The 23,578-nt window shown below is 46.2% G+C and overlaps 1 long non-coding RNA gene and 1 pseudogene across 1 annotated transcript; one reads left to right on the top strand and one right to left on the bottom strand.

Annotated features, from left to right (window-relative positions):
- Nucleotides 1-781: 781 nt before the first annotated feature.
- Nucleotides 782-4,303, bottom strand: LOC106730536 (annotated as a pseudogene).
- Nucleotides 4,304-8,621: 4,318 nt separating this feature from the next.
- Nucleotides 8,622-12,382, top strand: LOC116658367. The gene is made up of 2 exons (XR_004313748.1): nucleotides 8,622-9,319; nucleotides 11,682-12,382. It is a non-coding gene; the product is annotated as an uncharacterized LOC116658367 (long non-coding RNA).
- The last annotated feature ends 11,196 nt before the right edge of the window (nucleotides 12,383-23,578 follow it).

Genomic DNA, 23,578 nt, shown 5'->3' with positions numbered 1-23,578 from the left:
GAAGATGATCCTACGCTTATGGGTCCTATGGTCCAACCTACAGTAAATATACATCAGATCTGCTCTATTAATCCATGAGTTGGGATTGGAGCCATCACTAGATCTAAGGGCAGAGAGAGGGAGTGGCTGCAGAGAAGACAGAAATCCTGTAAGAATTAAATGAGGATGTGAAACTACTCGGTCCCTCCTCTTCACTAATTCCAGAATCTTTGTTCTACAAAAAAGGTGAGGGAAACATGCAGAGAAGAATCCCAGAAATAGCAGTAGAAGGAGGGCAAGAGCTGGATGAGGCTGAGAATTTCTCTCGTGATACCACTGAGAGCCTGTGTGCAGGGACCCCTGGGACTTGTGGGGACAATGATTGGCAAAAATGACTCCTACTGGTGTCAGAGATGGGAGACACCCAGAGCAGAATGAGAACAGAGCTCTAAATTTGAAAAAGAACAGTCATACTTTAAAAAAATTTTTTAAATAGGCAAAATATAAACACAAAAATAAACGGGCTGAAGGCTGGACTCTGGTCTGAGCCTTCACTGCCCTCACTGCCAATATCTTCCAGAGAGGACAAGGCCCAGGTGACTTCTGGGTCCCTGTGATCACAGGTCCTGGTGGGACCAGGTTCTACTGAAGTTACAGGGACACAGGAACAGAGATGACCCATCCCAGTAGTGACCCCTCCACAGCCCACAAGGAACTGAGCACTGACTGGGCACAGTCCCTGCCCACACTCCTCACATACTTCTCCTGTCCCCCCTGCAACAGACTCAACACAGCAAACATGCAGATTCTGGAAGGTTCTCAGTGCTTCCATTTATTTCCTCTCTCAAACTTCGGGAATCCTCACCTTTATTATTCCATCAACCCATCAAGGCAGTAATAAAATCATATCCAGATTCATTCTCATTAGGAAAGTAAGACAGTATTACTCAGAGCAACACAAAATTAAGACAGGGATGGAGACGGCCCAGCCCTGCTTCTGCTGAAAAAGAAAAGTCAATCAGGGAAGAGAACACAGGTCAGGGTGGGGAGAGGTCCTGGGGGGCAGGGGTGGGGCACTCTCCCCACTTACTCACATTATCGTAATAGGAGCAGAGACACATTCACATGCAGCTGCAGAAACAGGAGTCAGGGGATCTGAAGTCACAAAGTGGGACGTGAACACATCTTGCATCACTCAGTCCCTCACAAGGCAGCTGTCTCACACTCTGAAAGAAAAGAATTGTGAACCGATTCAGGTCAGTCATGGAAGTGCTGACATTCTCAACAGCCCCCCATATGCCCAAAATGTCCCACTCAGAGAATCCCCACACCCAGGGCATCCCCTCTGCCCCAACCCCTCTCCCAGTCTAGGCCCTCCAGGGTCTCACCTCTGGGATCCGTGAGAGACACATCAGAGCCCTGGGCACTGTCGCTGCCTGGGGGAGAACAAAACCAGGACGTGGTCAGAACCTACAGGAGAGAAACTAGAGACGGAACTCTGAGGTGGGGATGATCTCCCCCCATGGCTTCCCAGCTCCACCATCACAAGGGTCTCAGGAATGACAGTCACTCTGTACTTACTTGCAGCCTGAGCATAGCTCCCTCGTTTTTCACCTGTGAGAAGAAATTATCATGTGAGATGCTAGGGAAGAAGACTGAGTCATGAGAAGAACCCCTTGTCCTGGACCACAGAGAACTTTCCAGAACTGTGACCAAAAATCCAGGACAGGAACAGGAATGTGAAGGAAGGAGATGTCGGGTATACAGATCAACTGCCCTCCTGGAGGCCTGTCCTCAGTGGGGGGGGGGGGGTCCTATCCCTCTGAATTTTGACAGCTAGGAGTCTGACCTTCAATCAAGAATTATCAAGGTGAGAAATTTTCCTGTCATTTTCACAAGTGCTTTACAAAGAGTAGGAGCTATCACTCAGCTCCAGTCGGGCAAGCAATTGTGTGTGGATGGTTCTTCCTAGTAACGAGGCAGACAACCTTCCACATGGGCTTGAACCCCAAAATGAGACAAGAAAACTCAGATCCCTCCTCCCTTCCCTACCTGAGCGCCTCCTTCTCCAGATCACAACTCCCGCCACCACAGCTGCAGTGACCACAAAGAGAACCAGGCCAACAATGATGCCCATGATGGGGACAGTGGGCTGACGAGATGGCTCTGCAATGAGAAGGGAAGGGCCCTGACCTCAGGCTTGAGTCCTGGCCTTGGTGAAGGTCTCCAGAAGGGCTTCTGCTTTACCTGAGAAGAAGCTCCACCCTGTCTCCCTCCTCACCCCATCTCAGGGTGAGGGGCTCCTCAAGCCCCTCATGCTCCACATGGCATGTGTATCTCTGCTCCTCTCCAGGAGGCACCACCAGGGCCTGCCCACTTCTGGAAGGTCCCGTCCCCTGCAGGCCTGGTCTCCACGAGCTCGGTGTCCTGGGCCTGGTCCTCCCCATCACGCTGCCAGGTCAGTGAGATCTCCGTGGGGTAGAAGCCCAGGGCCCAGCACCTCAGGGTGACCTCATGGTCAGAGATGGGGTGATGGGTCACATGGGTCCTTGGAGGGTCTGAGGAAAAAGAATCAGAAAATTTTCACTGTGAGTTACCTCCATGGGCAACTGAAACAGCATCATTTGACCATCCTGAGACTGGACAGGAGAATGGGTTTGAAAAACGGACAAACCCCAGAGACCATCTTGGACATGGGTATCTGTGAATATCTCCTAGTCCTCGAAATGTTCAAGTGTCAGAATGCAAAGACAAGATAGAAGGTTCCAGGACCATAAGGGGGAGAATACAGAGTCATGTTTATGACGGAGGCGGATGACTGACTCAGAAAAGCTGGACTCAGGCCTCCAAACACGTTCTCGGGCTGAGAACACGCCTTGAGATAGAAACTCATGGTTCACAGGATGGCAGCAAGGGTCAAAAGCACCACTGATCAGTTGTTTCAGGGATGGTCTCCCCTTCTTTATCCTAAAAGAGACTGGATTAGTTAGCTGTCTTTGAGAGAAGTCGGGTACTTGCGAGTCACTCTTTTGTACAGAATATGAAAACCTGGGCAGATTCCTCCCTCTCCCAACAAGAAATTAGGGCGATATTCCCGCAGGATCCCATCTTCCTCTCCTTGTGGGATTCGAGCTCCAGTCTGAGGGGAGGTCGTGGAGGCCCCGCGGCCCCTCGTACCTGCGCGCTGCAGCGTCTCCTTCCCGATCTCCAGGTATCTGCGGAGCCCTTCCAGGCAGGTGCCCTCCAGGTAGTTCCGCCCCTCCTCCGCCTTACCGGCCGCCTTGCACTGGTGCAGTGTGATTTCACCCGCCGCGTCCGCCGCGGTCCAGGAGCTCATGTCCTCGCTCAGGGCGATGTAATCCGCGCCGTCATAGGCGTCCTGGCTGTACCCGCGGAGGAAGCGGCCATCCGACCCCACGTCGCAGCCAAACATCCTCTGGTAGGTGTGAGACCCTGACCCCGCCCCGCCCCACCACAGTGCTTAAAACCTAGATTTTAGAAAATGAAACCAGGTCAAAGTCCCTGCCGGCTTTTCCTGGGTCGGGGGCCAGGCGTGTCCCGCAATGTCGGGGTGACCCACAGACTCGGAGACTCGGGGGACCCCGCCCCGTCCCTGGGGATGGAGGTCGTGACCCGGACCCGGGCCCACGTCGCTCACCGGCCAAACTCTGGTTGTAGTAGCCGGGAACGGTGCGCAGTTTTTCTCGGAAAATCTGTGCAGTGCCTTTGTAGATCCGTGTCTCCCCTTCCCAGTACTCCGGCCCCTCCTGCTCCACCCACCGCGCCCGCGGCTCCATCCTCGGATTCGGGGCGTCGGTGTCGAACCTGCACGAACTGCATGTCGTCCACGTAGCCGACGAGGACGAAGCGGGGCTCCCCGCGGCCGGGCCTGGGACACGGCGGTGAGGAAATACCTTAAGGAGTGGGAGCCTGGGGGCGAGTACAAATGAGACCCGGCCCGACCCTCCTCCGAGTCGGGCCCCGAGTCCGAGGTGATGGGGCTGCGATGGGGCCAGGAGAGCGTGTGAGACGGAAACCTGGTCGCGGGTCGGAGAAGGGTCGGGCTCCAGTGGGAGAGAAGAGGGGGCGGGAAGCTAAAGAGGAGACTGGACCCGGGTGAGATTATGGGTCTGGGGGGAAGGCAGAGACGTCTCAACTTCCTGGGGGTCCTACTCCCCCTCCATCTCCGGGCCGGCCCCTCGCTCCTCCCCCGCAGAGGCCGTTCCCTCCCAACCCCGCACTCACCCGCCCAGGTCTCGGTCAGGGCCAGGGCCCCCGAGAGCAGCAGGAGGAGGGTTCCGGGCGTCATGACCCGCCTGCTCTGAGTCAGGGAAGCTGAGTGGAGGAGGTTCCGTGCGGACTTTATAGCAGGGAGTCGCAGTGACGCTGATTGGTTTCTCTAGAAACCAGACACCTAATGGGAGTGAGAAGTGGGTTCGCGTCAGGAGTGTCCAGGCAGAAGGGCCCAACACAAGTTGTGAGAGAGAAAGTGAAACCTGGGGAGATGGGGAGTCCCCAGCACCGAGCGTCCCCGTCCCAGACCCCGCCCTCGGTGAGACCCCGCCGAGAGCCGCGCCCTCTCGGGGACCTGGGACTTTGCCCTGATCCCTCCCCTCCTGCACTGAGAGATCTCATTGTCATGCTGTTTTCCTGGCTCCCGGCCCAGGGCTGTGACAGTTTGCTATTTTCAAAACATTTGGTCATCATACTTACACAATCTTACAAATGACTGAGGACCTCAAGGATAATTTTGTACATGTGGCTACATCTATCGATATTTTGCATATAGGACTAATAGTTTAAATTTTTAAATTAATTTATTGAGAGTAATATTAATAACCCATGCATTTAATATAAAAATAATTTCCCAAAATAATCACCGGAGAGAGAATAGAGGAGATTTTACATTTTTACATTGTTTTACAAGTCTCTTTCTAGTCTGTCTCATTAGATGACCACTGGATTTTCATGTTTGCTGCTGCGTTTATTCCGTTATTTTGATTGAAGCCTCACACATACATAGGAGTAGTATATTTAATAACCTTTTCAGATAATTGTGGATGGTCCTCTTTGATACTAAAGTAAAACTACACACATGGTAGTTTGTCAAAGGTTCTTTGCAAAGTGGACCTGAAACAGTATCAGTGAATATTTCCTATCTGTTACATTAAAATCCACAAGCCTTTTTTATACACTGAATATCTCTTGTACTAATGGAAGATGTTTTAAAAGTAATACATTGTTTCACAAAGTTATACAGATCTTCCAGTATCATTCAGTCTTTCAAGTACAAGTAGTATTCCATAAAAAAGAAGGTATTCCACTTCACACAAATGATTTCACGTGGGACACAGTACTTTGAAATGTAGCAGAAGTGGTTGATGTGTATGTCCCATGCCATCATAGAAGATATTTTTAGGGGGGAATTAGATTTATTTATTTATTTTTGTAATGGAGGTACTGGGGATTGAACCCAGGATTTGTGCATGCTAAGCATGCGTTCTACCACTGAGCTATACCCTCCCCCATAGAAGACATTTTTAAAACATGTTTTAAGCATTATGATTTAAGAATGATAACAATTTTAATGCTTCAACCAGGATGTTTTGAAACAAACTTGTTTTTTTTTCCTGCAAGTAAGTTGTGAAAATGATCACTGTTACAGTTTTCTTCCATAATCTCCATTATTTCTAAGATGTACCTCAAAGCAGATGTCAACATAGTGAGAAGGCAAATAATATCTTAGTAATGCTATGAAAATAGTTTTGACTGGGCATCTGATTGAATCTTACCCATAGGGTGAGAGGATACAGCTGTTCCTGGACAGAAGCAGTGGTCGCTGTATGAGCACAGGGAGAGGTCTGGTGCACTGTGAGGGACACAGTGCTTCCTTGTTTGCTCTGTGCATAGACAGAATCATGTCGTGGTTTTCTTTGTCTCCCTGTGTCATGGTCTCAAGTGTCCTTGTCTGATGTCAAAGTGCTGTGGGATGAGTTATGTCCACAGCGGAATAACATGACTGAGTGGGGAGCATCAACCCAGCTTCTGATGACACTGAGGCCCGTGTAAGTGTCAGACCAGTTCCTGCGGTCAGAGGCTGCTTTGTCCTTCTTGAATTCAATATTTTAAAATAACTACATCCCCTCCAACAAAAGAATATTAGAGAATGATTTGGAAAAGTAGAAATCCAAATGTTAAACAAATATGTTAGTATTAAATAAATGTAAACAAAAATGAAAATGTGGAATAAGAAATGGAAATGAATTCCAATCTATCATCTTGGCGAAGATGAAAGTGAATGAGGGGAATATTGACAGGAATTGAGGGAGAACAGACTGTCAAAAAGACTGATGGGATTGAAAACTGGGACAAAAATCTTAAAGTTTTGCAAAATATCTCAGTATTTTAAATATGTCTTCTTTAGAAAGTTATCCCAAGAAGATAATCACACATGTTCTCAAAAATATTCAAGGATACATCTTGAATTGTGCTTTATAGAAGCAGAGTGGAAACAATCTCAATGCTGCAATCACTGTAATGGTGGTCACTATGAATAGAGGGGCACTGACTATGTCTCAGGCAGTCATTCCATGCGATTTACATACAGGGTCAATTTATGCCTCAAAGCAAACCCATGAGTTGCTCTCCACGTGACCCCTTGGAGCAGACAGGGAAAGGAGACTCAGAGAGGTTAAGGAGCATCGAGGCCACCTTGCACCAGGATCTAGAGACACTGGAGGAAAGCAACAGTTAGGCCCCTGCTGATGGGAGACGGGCTCTGCTGTGCGGGAGAAGGGACAGAAATGACCGAGACAGATGCACATCACGACTGCACTAAGTGTTGAGAGGAAGAGCTCATGATGCCAGTGAGAGCAGATAACAGGAGTCCCAACAGGTCCCCTGCCGCTGTTATCAATAATATCTGAAAGATGGAAAGGATAAGTGGAATATGAAATAAAAACAGAATTCTATACAATTATATACAATCATAGAATGAAAAAGAGCTCTTGGGAATTAAAAATGCAATCATAGAAATGAACAATTCCATAGATGAATTGGAAGATTATAGTCGTGCTCCGAGTAAGTAGATGGAAAAGTAATGGCAAGGAGGAGAGAGGACCTGTAAGAATATGTCTGTCAGTCAAGACGTTTCAACAAGTTACAAATACAAGTTTCAGAAATAATGGAGAGTAGGAAATGATAAAAAAAAATTCAAGAAAACTTCTCAGAATTTACAGACAAAAATTTATATCTTGAACAGGCCTACACAAATTCTTAGTGGACTAGATGAAAACAGACCCACAGCAAGACACATCAGGTGAAATTTTAAAAAGAATTTGGAAAAGAAGAGACCTTGAAAACTTCAGAAGGCAACAAACAGGGTCCTGGAGGCTAGAAGACCCTGAAGCAAAGCCTTCTGAAGTCTGAGGAGAAAAAAAAAAAGTATTTCCAACAGAGAGCTGTATATCTAGTCAAGATGCATGTCCTAGGAAAGCCTAAGGCCCTTCAGAGTTAGAATGTTTTCACTTTCCATGTTCCCTTCCTGACGATAGTTAGGACAAAGTCAGGGAAAATAATGGAGAAAATAAACAATGGGGAAGACGTGGGATCCTGGCCCCAGGGGAGTCAAACAAGGGAGGAGAGGGCTGTCTCAGAGGAGGTGAGGGAAACCAGAGACATCAGCCCTGCCCCAGGTGTGCAGGGACCCCGTCCACATGAGGCAGGACTGAGGGCTGTGGGACAGGGCTGTGCTAAGAGATAAAGTGACAGAATATCAGATGTCCTCAGACATGTTCACAAAGACTAGACTCCAGGAGAGTTTGGGGATGGTTTAAAATGAGTACAACAAAAGGATAATTAACTTCAGAGAAAATAAAAAATTCATATAAACATGTTTATAAATTATAATTATATTGTGGGAATAGGGTGTATGAAAGAAGAACCAATTAACTAAAGGTGATACATAAAACTGAGAAAAAATAAGGAATATTATAGGGAGCATGCTGCCTAGAGGCATTGAAGTAACCATTAGAGAATCAGCTAGACCAGCTCGTCTGTGAGGTTCAAGATCTGGAGGGACATGGAAGATTGAGGCACATCTACTTTCATATTAAGTGTAGAACTATTTTACTTTTTGAAACTGTGTATATATCCTTTAGCTAAAAATGAAAAGGTAACTCGGTAGGTGTGAGAATGGACTTGGGAACTGTTCTATAAGGAGAGTCATAGACATGGGACAGGTGTTGGGAGGAAACTGGATGTTGAGTGGTGGGTTTTTATGGGAGGATTTTCTTTTGATTTATTTAGTTTTCTTTGTTTGCTTTTTGGTGGGAGGATTATAGCATGTTTGTATGCAGGAATGAAGGAGGCAGCAGACAGTGGGAAACTGCTGATACAGGGGAGGGAGGAGCTGCATCCTGTGCCCTCCCTGAGCGGCAGCCTTAGACAGGAGGGACCATCCATCATCACTGGTAGGAAGAGGATACAAGTGTAATTGCAGGAGTGTGGGAGGATAATGATGTAATTCTCACCTGAGTCCTCTTTCATTTTCTGAGTGAAAACAGAAGTTCACCATTAAGGATAGGGAGTAGGAGGGAGTGGAGAGGATTGCAGAGGGAGGAGGAAGTGAGAGACAGCCCTCTCAGGAGGTGGGAGAGTGAGCTGACTCAGGACATGGCATCTGGAGGGTGCAGGGTGGGGGCCACTGAGGTCCGTGCTCATCAACTTAGAGGAAGTTTCAGTACTAGGGCAGTAGTAGGAGGATATATAAAAAACAAAAAGGAAACACAACAAAATATCTCCTGTGTGAAGATTCCAGTTCTTTTTACTTTGTCACTGATCACTTTCAACAATTATAACTTGTTTTACACTGAATATACATTATATCATATATGATACATTACATGTACCTCATAATCAGAATTTAAAGGTTTGTTTAAATTTTTTAAAGGGAATGCAGATGAGTAGGAAAAGTCAAGACCGGGGGATGCAGAGCTGGTCACATCGGGCTCTGGGCGGTGAACTCACGGAGACTTTTCTCCTTTTCTCAGGACCATGTTCTCTGCGGAGGCCAAGCAGGATCTTTCCCTTCTTTTTGAGGTGTGGTCCTCTATGAGTACCTTGTCACCTTTTTGATGCTTCTAAGATGGTTTTTGTATTTTCATGGCCTTTTTAGCTATTTTCAGTGGGCAGAACTATCCATACAATCCAGCCCATCTTTTCCAGTCATGGAAATTCTGTGGAAGAAGAGCTCAGTCAAAAGGTGATGGGTCTGGAGTAGAGGATCAGAATGGACGTCCTGACACATGATCTGAAGATGATTGTCAAGTGTTTTCTGAGTGTAAGCTGTTTTTAATGTCATCTTTGAAAGCATTATTTATGAGCAGCAAGAGAATTGAAAAGATACTCAATGTACAAAAATAAATAATTTATATTCTCCCTCTGATCTCCCAGTCGCCCAAGTCCTCTACTCAGAAAACACTGTAGTTAGCAATTCTCATTTCTCTCCCCAGGAAAACATCCCTAGGCATTAATGAATGCTGATATGTCAGTCATAGAGCTCAGGCCACAGACTGGGAGAAGTTATTTGCATATTCATGTATCTGATAAAGTACTTGTTTTAGAATATCCACAGAACTCTTAAACTCAGTAATATGAAAATGTTCAGATTAAAAAATTCTGAACAGACACCTCCTCAAAGAAGAGTTGTCAATGGAAACGCATAAGATGCTCCACATCATATGTTAGTGAGACATGCAAATAAAAGCAACAATGACGCACCATCACACACTGATAAGAACAGCTAGAATCCAAGAACGGGTGATGCCAAGCGCTGATGGGACTTGGAGTCGCAGAAGCCCCCCAGGCACTGCTGCAGGAACACGAAGCAGCGCAGCCACTGCAGGGATGGTCAGCAGTTTCTCATGAAGCTACACAGAGGCTCACCGTCCCCCCTGCTGATCACTCCAGTGCTTACAAAACTCACTTGAAAACTCATGTTTTTAGAAAACCCTGCATATCAATGTTTACTAGCAGAGTGCCCCTCAAGCGCGGCCTGCACATAGTGACTTCCTTCTAAAAACTACAGTGTGGGAAGTGGGAAAGGAAAAGTAAAACATCAGAAGAAGAAACCTGGGACATGTACCTTAGCCAGGTGATGAAGGTGCACTTATTAGTGATAATCAAGTGGAGAGCACACAGCCTGGGTGTGTGGAGAATGTCACTTCATCTCTGTGGTCTTTTTCCCCCAAACCCTTAGCACCAGTCACTCAAGTCAAATGAGGGAGACAGTCTACAATATCCCTGAGCAGTCTTCTCTACAATATATAGGTCACTGAAAATGAGGGAAGTCTGAGAGACTGTCACAGCCACAGAGCCTGAAGGAGACAGGACTGGAACTTAATATAATGTGTCTTTGATAGGATCCTGGATCAGAAAAAAAAGAAAAACAAATGAAATCCAAATAAATTTTAGAGTTTACTAATAACATACCAATGTTTCTTCATTAGCTGTGATAATTTGTGATGGTGATATGTTTCCTCAGGGGAAACTGAGTGTGGGATATACAGGAACTCTGTACTAACTCTGCAATTTTGTTGTAAATCTCAAACTAATCACAAAATATTTTTTAAAAATTTTAAACTATTCCTTAGAAATGAACAGCAATTGGAAGAATCAATACAGACGTTGAGTTTTCCAGGGTGTTTTCATCAAGGGATGGAGAGCTCATTGTGGAGAAAAAGGATGTGCACCTCAGACACAGGGCAGGGCTGCAGGGCTCTCCTCTCCTCCACTCCCTGCCCCCACCTCTGCGCCTGACCCCAGAGCTACTCAGAAGGCATCTTCATTTCCCATTGCTCTCTGGTCTCCAAGGTCAGCCATCTATCTCCCTGTGACTCAGACCACAGCCACTATGCTTCACGGGATGTGCTGAATAAAAGACAACAGAGTGGCTGAGCCCTTGGGTGGCCACAAGGATGATGACAGGTGACCTGAGCTCCCCTTTGACTTCTTTACCAGGGACCTGCCCAGGGCCGCCTTAGGCTCCCAGCAGTGGGACAGGGCTGTGCACACAAGGGGGCGACCCATCCGGTGTTAAGTTCAGAGTCTGAAATGTTTCCCCAAATGTAGGCTTACATAGATGTTTTCTCCCCATTAAATTACCAAGGTTTTGACCTCAGAGAGGAGAAAATCTTGAGAACCATAACAACTGGTTCCCAGGCTTACGGTGGACCCCACAAACCCTCAGTGGGGGACCTCAGTCTCCTGGGATAGTACCTTAAACCACAAGTAACTGTCACCTGTTTCCATTGCTGCTAACAAGGATATAGGCTCTTGCTCCAGGGTATCAAGTCTGGAACCTCCACCCCTAGGATTATGGAGAAGTGGGGGGACGGGGAGGAGATCCCCAGAGTAATGGGGCCCCTTGAGATATGAGGAGAAGGAAGAAGTCATGACAGTAGGAGATGGAGGCCAACAGGACTGGAGAAGGAAGAACCAGAGAGGAGAGTGGCAGGGGAGGGGCCAGCTCAGTGGCCACGTGTGCAGGAGGGATGGGGTCTGTGTGGGGAGAGGCACAGGGGCTCCTGGGCCGGGTGCTGGGAGAGGCTCTAGTTTTCACCTGGATGGTAATTACACATGTGTTAGCTCTGTGTTTTGCTGGTAAACTCTACTTAAGTGTCAGGTATTTTCTGTACTTACAGGTCTAGAACAACTCAAATACACATGGAAGAAAGAGAAAAGGAAAAAAAGGAGAGAAGGGAGGTGATTTAAGGAATTCCTTTCTTCCAGAGAAATATCCCCACTGCCAGTACTGACTCCACCCCCACCCCCACCCGCCAGGATGCTGGGGGCAGGGAGAATTGAGGGAGAGCTTGTACTCAGATCACAGCCTGGGCTACTTGGACACCATCTCTTTATTTGCTAAGACAGTGGGGACCACTGTGCCAAAAAGACTGGCTGCAGGATTTGTAAAAAGACCTGTCTAGCTGGTGGACATGGAGGTCATTCCTGGAGAGCAGAGGACAGGATGTCGAGTGGAGCCTGGAGACCACAGTGGCTACAAGGAGATTAGACAGGAGTCTGGGTTCAGGTTTCTCCTGAACATTTCCTTGAGAACACGAAAACCACGTGCCCTCCTCTCAAGACCTACAGGACCCAGGCATCCCAATACTGTTCCCAAGGACACCAAGCATGGACCTTCCTGTGCAGGCATCAAACTTTCCACTCTTTGAAGCTTCAAGGACTCCCTCTTCTCCTCCTCAGTCCCGAGAGCCCAGGACCCCAGCATCCTGCCTCTTCTTCCCCTTTGTGGACCTAACAGAAAGGGACCTGCTGTCCGGATCCCTCAGGTCTGTCTCTAGCCACCTCCAGACCCTGAAATTAAATGTCCTGTATTCCTGGACCCAAAGCTGATTTTTAGTCCTGCCTAATGACCCAGGGTTGGGGTCATGGGTCAGGGGAGTTTCCCCAGGGCCCCATAGTTTGCAGCTCAGCCCCACCTCCAGCTGAGCAGAATCAGGTGATTCTGGATAAAAGACTGGGACTTGGAGGAAACACATGAACCACATGGAGGAGAGAAAATCTGCCTCAGTCTCTCCCCTTCCATCCACAGCCAATAAACAAACACAACAAAGGTGACTCTGTGCAACACACCAGGACTCCAGAGAATTCCACACAACGTATGTGTAGAGGTGGGTGGACTGGAATCCATGGAGGAGGCAGAAACTAGGGAAGAGCAGAGGCAGAGCCTGCGATCCTGGCCCCCAGCTGTGGCCACCGAGCTGGAAGCCCCAGGACACCTAGTGTAGCAAGGAGGTGACTCATAGGACTCCAGCCTTCCCGCCTCAGCAGTGCCCAGGGCCTCAGGTATAACTAGGTATTAGCAAGAGTGGGTCCTGGGTCCCCAACCCACTAGCCACTGGGCCACCTGTGACTTTGGCCCCTGAATCCCCCAGTCACAGTAGCAGATCTGGAGAGCCTTAAAACACCGGACATGGCAGAGATGCCGGCACCACCCCAGCTCCCCTTCTCCCCGCATCCCTGAAGGAGAAATAATAAAATGGCCACGCTTAGGCTAACTAATTCTTGGCCTTATACTTACTGTTTGCTTTTAAAACGGTCAGCAAATCTAACTGATCAGACACTGCTCCCTACCCCAGGCCCCTTGTTAGAATTAGAGTTAGAGTTAGAGTTACGGATTCCCTGTGTGTTTTATCTTCCTCTGGCAATTGAAATTTACAATCATGTGTGGATTCTGAGTCATTCCTCCAGAAAGGGAGTCACAGGACGAAGATCTCAGGAGAATGACAAGACCCTCTGAAGTCCCTCCTGGCGCCTGATGAGTCTGATGAGATAAAGAAGGTCACGGGCTAATGACCCTTCAGACCACTGGACGGTCCTAAGATGCGGGACAGAAACACCAAGATTTAGGAGGAAGCTTCACAAGAGACTCTTGTTGATGATATCCCCATTTAACGCCCCAAGTTATTCCCTGTATAATCAGTAAGGCCCAACCGTAAGGCGACTTCAGTTTTGAAGGCACTAGCCTGCTGTGGGTCCCCTTTGCTCGGCAAAGCAATAAAGCTGCCTCTTTTCTTCTAAACTCTGAAACACAGTCGCTGAGTTACTTGACTCATCAGAGACAGGGGCGGATCTTTCAGCAATATTCTGCCTCTTACTCAGGGGATCCCAGACCCGAGGGCAGAGCCCACTATCCCCGTTCACCAGACAGCGATGCCAGGGGCACTGGCAGCATAAAGGCACCAAAGTACTTGGAGGCACAGGAAGCAATAAGGAGGGCGGGGCCACACCCCTGCCAGAGGTGAGGGAGGAAACTGCCAACTTTCCCAACTAGGGACTCAAAGAAGAGAACCCAAAACCTGTGCTCTATCACTGCCTCCTAGAAGACAAGAAAGATCTCTACAGTCTCATCTGTTGAATTGTTAAATTCAAGCAGAAAAGTGCTCTCTGCTTCAAATGAGTTGGCAGAGGAACCATGCATCCAGCACGATGAGAACCACAGTAACACATACTACAAAAAGTAAACGACAGTCCTCCACAACCAAACTTCCAGTCATGGAATATTCTGATGTAACTGATGGAGAATTCAAAATCGCTGTCATGAAGAAACTCAGCAAGCTCCAAGAAAACTCAGAAAGGCAGTATAATGAGCTCAGGAATAGATGAGAACAGAAGGAACACTTCACCAAAGAGATTGAAACTCTTTAAAAAATGTAGATTTCAGTGTACAAATCTGGCACCCTTTTTTTAAACAGATACCTAATTATTTTATTCTGATGCTATTATAAATGGAATTTAAAATGATTCATTCTCCTTATTTCATGTTACTGGTACACAGAAGCACAGCTGACTTGGTCCCTGCAGTCTTGCTAAATTCAACGGTTACTTCTAGAAGACTTCTTCGCCCAAGGAATTTATGTACAGGATCATGTCAGCTGCAAATGCATACATACACTTTACTTCTTTTTTTTTTTTTTAAATAAATTGTATCCTTTTATTTCTTTTCTCCTTGCATTCCTGCTCTGGCTAGGACCTCTAGTACAACAGAAAAGTACCAGAGGTGTAATAGAAATGGTGAGAGTTGACATCCTTGTCTTCTTCCTTGCCTTGAGTAGAAAGTGTTCAGTCCTCCACCATCAAGTATGTTGTCAGCAGTAGGTCTTTCACAGATGCCCTTTATCAAATGAAAGACATGGCCTTTTATTCCTAGTTTGCCGAGAGATTTTATCATGAATGAGTGTTGAATTTTTTAATGTTTTTTTCTCCGTAGAGATGACCCTATGGTCATTATTCTTTATTCCATTAATATGACACATTAGATGGATGTATATACACTCATCCAAACAGGCCTCCAGAGATAAAACGTACTTGGTCACAATGTGTTGGATTTGATTTGCTGATGTTTTCTTAAGGATTCATGAGTGACACTGGTCTACAGTGACCTTTCGACATCTTTTTCTGGTTTTGGTATCAGTGTTAAAACTAGCCTCATGAAACAATTTGGAAAGTGTTTCTTCTTCTTGTATTTCTTCCAAGAGTTTGTGTAGGGCTGCTATTAATACCTAAATGTTGGATAGAATTCACAAATGAAGCCATCTGAGCCTAGAATTTTCTTTGTGGAGTATTTCTTATGATAAATTTAATTTCTTTAATTCCTGTAGTATTATTTAGGTTTCCTGTTTCTTCTTAATTCAGTTCAATAAGTGGCTCTTTAACGAACTTCATTTACTTCATACTAGTTGTCAAATTTATTTGCTTAAGTTGTTTGTAATAGTCTCTTATTACCCTTTAATGTGATAAAGTCCTTCTAACTCTGCTTTTGAAGCCTCCCACATGTTTTGATTTCATTGTAATTGAGTTAAAAAGAATTCTAATTTTTCATCTGATTTTCTCTTTAAGCCATGATAATCCATGGATTTGAAGTGGCTTGGTTAAAGTTCTAAATATTTGTGGATTTTCCAGATATGCATTTCTGACTTAATGTACTGTGGTCAGAGAATATACTCTGTAATTCAGGTCCTTTAAACTGCCGGAGACTTGATTAGGGCCATAATGAAGTCTATTTTTGTGAATGTGCCAAGTGCACTTGAAAAAGAAAGTCTATTCTCTTCTTTTAAGATGTGATACTCAATATATGACAAGTAGATCAAGTCCACCCATGATCTGGTTTAAGTCCTCTATATCCTTACTTGTTTTTTGTTGACTAGTTCTATTATTGAGCTAGGACAATTGATTTATGAATATAATTGATTTCTAAAGGTAATTGATATATAAATATTAGAGAAATAAATCTATTTCTTTATCAGTTCTGCTACTTCATGCTTCATCTATTTTGGAGCTCTGTAATTAAGCATTTATACATTTATTACTTTTGTCTGTGATACAGACCTCTTATCATTATAAAAAGTCGTTGGTCAAAGATTTATTTTGCTGAGCCTGATGAAGGAATTTGAAAATGATACAAAAAAAAAAATGGGAAGATATCCCATGTTCTTGGATTGGAAGAATTCATACTGTTAAAATGTCCATGATACCCAAAACAATTTACAGATTTAATGCAATCTCTATCAAAACACCCATGACATTTTTCACAGAATTAGAACACATGATCCTAAAATTTATGTGAAACCACAAAAGACCCTAGATTTGCCAAAGCAATCTTGAGAAAAAAAACAAAGCTGAAGGTTTCCTGCTCCCTGACTTCAGACTCTACTACAAAGTTATAGTAATCAAAACAGCATGGTTCCTGCACAAAAACAGATACGTGAATCTACAGAACAGAATAGAAAGCCCAGAAATATACCAGTGCACCTACGGTCAATAATCCATGACAAAGGAGGCAAGAATATACAGTGGAGAAAGGACAGTCTCTTCAACAAGTGGTGTTGAGAAAGCTGGGCAGCCACACTTAAAACAACGAAATTAGAATATTCTCTCACACCATATACAGAAATAAACTGAAAATGTTTTAAAGACCTAAATACAAGACCTTAAACCATAAAAATCCTAGAAGGGAACACAGGCAGAACACTCTTTGGCATAGATTGTAGCAATATTTTTTTGGATCAGTCTCCTAAAACAAAAGGAATAAAAGGAAACAAACAAATGGGACCTGATTAAACTTAAAAGCTTTTGCATAGCTTTTAAGGAAACCATTGACAAAACAAAAAGACAACCTACTGAATGGGAGAAAATATTTGCAAATAATATGACCAACAAGGGTTTAATATCGAATATACATAAACAGTTCCTTAACTCAGTTAAAAAAAACCCCACCCAAACAACCCAATGAAAAAATGGCAGGAAGATGTGACTGGACATTTTTCCAAGGAAACATAGGGATGGCTAATGGACACATGAAAAGATGCTCATCATGGCTAATAATGGGAGACACGCGAATCAAAAAAAAAATGAGGGATCATTTCACACCTGTCAGAATGGCTATTATCCAAAAGTATACAAATAATAAATGCTGGAGAGGCTGTGGAGAAAACGAAATCCTCCTACACTGCTGGTGGGAAGGTACGCTGATACAGACACTATGTAAAACAGTATGGAGTTTCCTCAGAAAACTGACAATAAACTACCATAATGATCCAGCAATTCCACTCCTGGGTATACATCCAAAAAAACCCCCAAAACACTAATTTGAAAAGCTACATGCACCCCAATATTCATAGCAGCCCTGTTTATTATAATAGCCTAGATATGGAACAACCTGAGTGGCCATCAACAGATGAATGGATAAAGAAGTGGTATGTATAGACAATGGACTATCACACAGCCATCATAAAGAATGAAATTTTGCCATTTGCAGCATCATGGATGGATCCAGAGAAACTATACTTAGTGAAGTAAGTCAGTTAGAGGAAAACAAATGCCGTATGATATCACTTATACATGGAATCTAAAAAAGCATACAAATGAATGTGTATAGCAAAACAGAAACAGACTCAGTGATATAGAAAACAAACGAGTGGTTACCCGTGGGGAGAATGGAGTGCGGAGGGGCAAGTTAGGGGCATGTGATTAAGAGATACAACCTACTATGTATAAAATAGATGAGCAACAAGGATATATTGTATAGGGCAGGGAATCAGAGCCATTATCTTGTAATGGTCTCTAATGGAGCATAATCTGTAAAAAGACTGAATCACTATGCTGTACACCTGAACCTAGTATAATATAGTGAATCAACTGCACTCCAATTAAAAATAATTTAAGAAGAATACGAAAGTCTATGATTATCTGTTATATGGAAAGTGGAAACGATGTGCTGCATGCACTTTCCCTACATACAATATTCATGCAGTCATGAGTCAACACTCCCATATTTCCACGGATCCAAATTATCCTGACAGGTTAATGATTGACTAGATAGTGAAACCATAGAGATCTAAGGGGCCTCATAGGGAAGGAGAGACTGAAATGGAATGAGGGAGTGAAATGAAGAAGTGATTAGGAACAGAACAAGGGTCCTAGAAGACTAGAGTGTATTGAAGTGGGTTCTGGGGAACATTAAGTACAGAGTTTTTCAGCAAATGTCCTCTGATGACCTGCCTCACTCTAACCACGTGCCTGATAAAGGACAACTCCCTCTTCCATCTCATTGTCCTATTCACTCCAGGACTGATGGCCTCTTCCTCAGAGAATAAAGTCACATTCGCTGAATGTGAATCACGACCCACGTCCAGGCACAGCTGGGTCTGTGTGGAGCTGGGAGATGGGCTGCAGAGGGAGCAGCAGTGGTCACAGAGGAGGGAGAAGTCAGGGGATGATTGTGAAGAAAGTGTGAGGAAATGGGGCCTGTGAAGTCACGGTTAATACTTTCTTGGTTTTCCAGGCGATTCAAGCAGCAGAGGTTAGGAATGGAGTTTTATTGTCAGAAGAAAAGCTTAGGGCCCATTTGTGCAGGGTTGAATATGGGGATCCCCAAAAAGAAGTAAACACTGATTAAGAGTTTTTTTTTAAGAAAATAGCCTTTGCCCACTTTTTTTAAAAAAAATGAATGTGTTAGACATGGTTTGCTTTCATCTAAGCAGGACAGAGCCCTCAGTCCTCCAGGGAGAACCCATTCAGCTCCACAGAGGGTCACTTGAGACCGTCCATCTCCTGAGCAGCTCCACCCCCACCTCCAGCCACCACTGATGAGACTATGAGTGGTGTCACCATGAGTGTTCTCGGCATCTGTTGGCTCTCCCCTTTCTACACTCACAGTTAGATTAACTTCTTGGTCCTAGTGTGGCATGTGTGGCAGGTGGGAGTTCAGGTCAGGACTGTGCAGTGAGTTGTCAGCAGGGGTGACAGGGATCACTCCTACACGGGGTTAACTGCAGATGCAGCCACCGCTCTCTTCCCTCTGGCACAGCAGTACCCGTGTTGAGGTGGAGGCTGTCCTGTGCCTCCAATGAGCAGAGCCCCTCTCACCACCCACCACAGACAAGGAGCACTGGAAGGAAAGAAATTTTTTTCTTTAAGCCACCGGCAGAGGGGTGTTGTTTGTTACTGCAGCAGCATAACTGAGTCCATCCTGATACACTGAGACACTAGGGTTTGAATCTGACCTCAGCTTCTAGCCCTAAAGCTTGCTGCTAGCTGATGCTTCAGCCAGCCCCTCAGCGGTACCCAGTGCAGCTAAGCCAGGGTGCAGGCCACTGATTCAAATTCATTCCTTGGATTTTCTACTTCAGGACCAGGGAGAGTAACTCTCAGTCTTTCTTTGTTGGCAGGATGAGAGGTAAGACCCTAGACATGGCTGAGGATACAGTTTGTACAGGTCACTGGTCTGAAAAACGAGTCAATAAGAGCAAGGAAGTTGCAGTCAAGCTTCTGATGCTACTTGTACCTGAGACTCCCTGGTCCCCTGCTTTTCTTTAGTCTGTTCAAGAAGACAGTGACTCTCTCTTTGACAAACTTAAGTTGAATTCGGGCCATTTTCAGCCAAAACATAAGTGATGAATACAGCAAGATTCCCTTTTCTAGAAATAACAGTGTTCTTATTTGCCCAAATTGTAGAGCCCACATCAAGTAAAAGCCCTGTTTAACAAGAGCATTTTTGCTTTTACAACTCTATGTCCAATCATGTTTCCTTCAACCCCGGAAACCCGGAGGGGATCCTGGAGGGGATGCGAGGTCTCAAGCAACCCCAAGGCTGCTATGTCTGCAGGTGGAGAAGCTGCGATGCCTCTGCTGCCGGAGACGTTTAGAGACAGTGAGCATTCAAGCGGTGTTAAGAGTAGAACCCAGGCTTGAAAGAGCAGCTCTTGGTGCATTTAGAACTGTGTCTAGAACACAGCAGTTTACTCGTCTGTACTAGTGAATGAGGCAGTAGGAGAGCAAGCCACCCCAGAGTTTGCACCTGGTTCAGACAAGACAGTGACGGGCCGACTTACTTTGTGAGGCCGAGTGTCTCCCTCCACCTGCAGCCCCGAGAGGCACTTGTGCTCTGTGAGATCTTTGCAAACCACACACAGGAATAGCTGTTCCTCCTGGAAAATGAGAAAGATGCTTTTCCTGTGCTGCTCACAGAACCAGACTTCCTGTGCTGGAGTCTCACCCCTGGGCTCCAGTGTTAGGAGGCTGGGGACCAAACTGGCCAGAATCCAGTTGGGCCCGAGGTCCCCTCTTGAGATGGCTGCTTGCAGAAGGGACAGCACAGGGCTTCCTCGGTGGATCTGAAAGTGACGCGGCACCTGGTGACGCAGGCCTGGCAGGAGCTGTGGCCACAGAAGAGGCTCACAGGGTCCGACACGTGCTCCAGGCAGACCCCGCAGGTCACCTCTCCCAGGAGGTCACCCGCGGTGGGCCCGCTTGCCGTGACCGCCGTCCACGGTGTGCTCAGCATTTCCTTCTCAACCGTGACTCTGGCAGGAGGAGGACGCCGAGAGGAATGTGAACAGGACCTGAGGCGAGGAGAGGAGGAGTTCGGGATGGAGAGGGGTCATCTTGGCCTCTCATGCGGGGCCTCCCCAGGAGCATCCTCTCTGGTCCCCACACACACTCTCATCCTCTCCAGTCTTTTCTCCACGTGTGGACGGAGGCGCATCTCTCAGAGTGGAGGCTTACCTGTGCTGCTCCGGTTCCGGCACCAGGGGAGGAGGGTTCCCAGGACCCGGCTTCTCTCCTCAGCCTCCCCTCTCTGTCCCACCTTTTTTCCCCTCCCACCATGAGAACAAACAGGATTGAGCATCAGCTGTGTGCGCAGCACTGTTCTGAGCACCTCACACGTGTCAGCTCAGCCAGTCCTCACCTTGTCCTAAATTCTCACCCATTTTACAGATGAGGAAAGTGAAGGGCACTGGGGTCAGTCACCTGCCGGGGTCACACAGCTAAGTGGGTGTGGGAGGAGATGCCAGGTCCCGGCTGTCCACGTGGAGCCCATACTCTTCAGCACCATGTCTGGCTGCCTCCAGCCCCCTGGACCTGGTCAGTCTACAAACCCCCCACACTTTCCAGTATACATACAAGACTTCTCATCAGTGGTTTACCTCCATATAGACCACACCTGTCCTGTCATCTCCTGTTCATCCTCAGGGCTCAGTTCCAATGTCACCTCCTCAGGGAGGACGTCCTGAGCTGCTCCCGACTAGGGTGGGCGCCCTCGCCTGACACTCCAGATGCCTGTCTTTCCAGCTGGACTCTTTAGCGTCTAAACACACAGGGCATATTTGACTTGATCACAGGCCTCCCCCTGCCTGGAGGATATCATGCGGTAAATGAACATCATTGGAGTTAAAAAATTAACAAACCTCCCCAAAGTGTCGATAGGGAGAACTTTATGTTTCTAGTGGGCTGAAACGTATTTGGAGCACCTTTCCCCATGATAATAGCTTTTTTTTTTTCCCGCCTTGATGCAACGTACCTTTCTTACGAATAGATTATTCTTCAAATGTTTGAAGGATGTTATGTGAAGACTTAAACTAATTCAGAGGTCAAAAATTGGTCATTTCTGTAGAAGCATCACAGAGACAGAATTGGACTCAACGTAAGGTTCTGTTTGTTTTATTTTTTAATTAGACTTGCCACAGGAATCTGCTTCCTTGGTAGCAACTGAGTTCTCCATCACTAAAGGGCTTCAGCCGTTCCCTCTTGGTGTTGTATAGAGAAGCGTGACACATGAGGGTAGCAACCACCTGGTCTCCGAGACCCCTCCTCACTGAAGTGAGCATTGTTGATGGAGTGCTGGCCAAGGGGCTGGGGACCTGGGTTCCGTGAGCTGTGAGATCCTGGGCTCGCACTTCTGAGTCTCATTCCTAATACTTGACAGTTCAGCTGCGATTATAGTACCTGATTACCTTCACAGAGCTATGAGTGGAATATATTGGATAATCTATGTAAATTCTTGTTTTGTTTTTGTGGTTGCTTCTTCTGTGTTTCATGATGGCCAAGATCAACTCTTTTCCTTCTCCTGTTTTTTTCTTTTCTGATTGCACAACAACACACATAAACCAAAACAACAGCAAATACATTTAATGGAGAAAAAAAGTACCCACAATTCCAAAACCTATTATAATAATATTACTTTCTTCATTCTCTTCCTATGTGACCAAGAATGGCTTTGGGAACTAACTGGAAAAACCGCATCAGTTAACAGCACCCCCACCAGTCCTGGGAACATCGTGCCCCTCCAAATAGCATCATGTAATAGAACACTGAGTGGTGCTTGCTTTGGACGGTTGGAAGGGGAACTGATTTCAAAAGTATAAATGGGGAAGGGAAAAATAAATATTCTTTTGTCTCCTTTCTCCACCTTTTGAGCAATATAACTTCTTCCCTCCCCTCTGCTGTTTTCCTGTGCCTCACGTACTATGTGTATGTTTATTTAAAAATTGAAGTATCATTGGTTTCCCATGTTGTGTTCCTTTCACAGCAGAGTGATTCAGTTGTGCATGTACATGTTCTTTGTCATTATCGGTTATTACAAGACACTGACTGTCGTTCCCTGCACTGTGCAGCAGGACCTGGTTGTTGACCTATGTTATACAGCGTAGTTTCCAACTGCTAATCCCAAACTCCTAATTTTTCTCTCCTCCACTTTCCCCTTTGGTAATCATAAATTTGTTTTGTATGCATGTAAGTCAGTTTCTGTTTTGTAAATAAGTTCATTTGTATCTTTCTTTAGATTTGACAGATGAATATCATATGCTGTTTTTCTTTGTGTCAGATATTGTTTAGAGGGATTTACAGGAATTAAATAATTTATATCTCGTGAGGGCCCTCTGAGATAGGGACAGCTATCAACTCCATTTTACAGACAAGGAAACTGATCCCACAGAGAGGCTGACTGACTCTCAATTGGCTCAGCCATGACTCTAAGGAAATAGTGTGAACACTGAGCCCAAGTGTGTCCCTGCTCTGTTACGCTGGCTCCTTGCGCTGTTCACCTGCCTCACTGAGGGTCACCTCCTCTGGGGGCTCTGACAGCTTCCCTTCCCCTCTAGGCTATGAGACTGGCCAGGAGTCTGCTGTGTTACTCACACCCACTACAGGTGAGTCCATGGGGTGTGGGTGACAGGAGAATTGGCCCCTCATTGGCTGATGGGGTGTGTTTGCTGGAGGTGGTGGGAGGGGAGGGTCACATCGGGCTGTGGGGCATCAGTGGTGTTTGGATCCAGGCTGTGAGGTGGACAATCCAAGTTGCTGAAGGAGAGACCAACAGGGACCGTGCACAGTTTACTCCTCACTGTGTTATCTCACAGCCCGAAAGCACAGCCCCACTTGCCCCTGAGAGTCACAGGGGTGGTCACTCCATCCTTCCCATCCCTGCTGCCCTGACTTCTCTCCTTCCCTCTGACTCCCTGGTACCATCTGCTCCGAGATGACACCACAGCCCTGCTCCCAGCACGTCCTCCCTCCCTGCCTGCCGCTCCCTGCTGGGCTCCTGGATGGAGGGAGAGGAGAACAACTTGGATAGAGAGAGAGCCTGACATGTGTGCTGGTAAAGGAAAGCAGGGTATGTGTCGTCAAGAAAGGGCTGCCTTAGGGAAGAGGCGTGAGTGGCTCCCTGTGGGCTGTCAGACTGGTGGCCTCGGTCTCTTGCTGGCTGTGTGTGGGGTGCTGACCTCAGCTCCTCGCCACG

This window comes from Camelus ferus, chromosome 20 (genome assembly GCF_009834535.1).
Source record: "Camelus ferus isolate YT-003-E chromosome 20, BCGSAC_Cfer_1.0, whole genome shotgun sequence".
NCBI classification, from domain to species: domain Eukaryota; kingdom Metazoa; phylum Chordata; class Mammalia; order Artiodactyla; family Camelidae; genus Camelus; species Camelus ferus.
The sequence above is the reverse complement of the archived record's forward strand: the minus strand, read 5'-3'. Positions and strand labels throughout refer to the sequence as shown.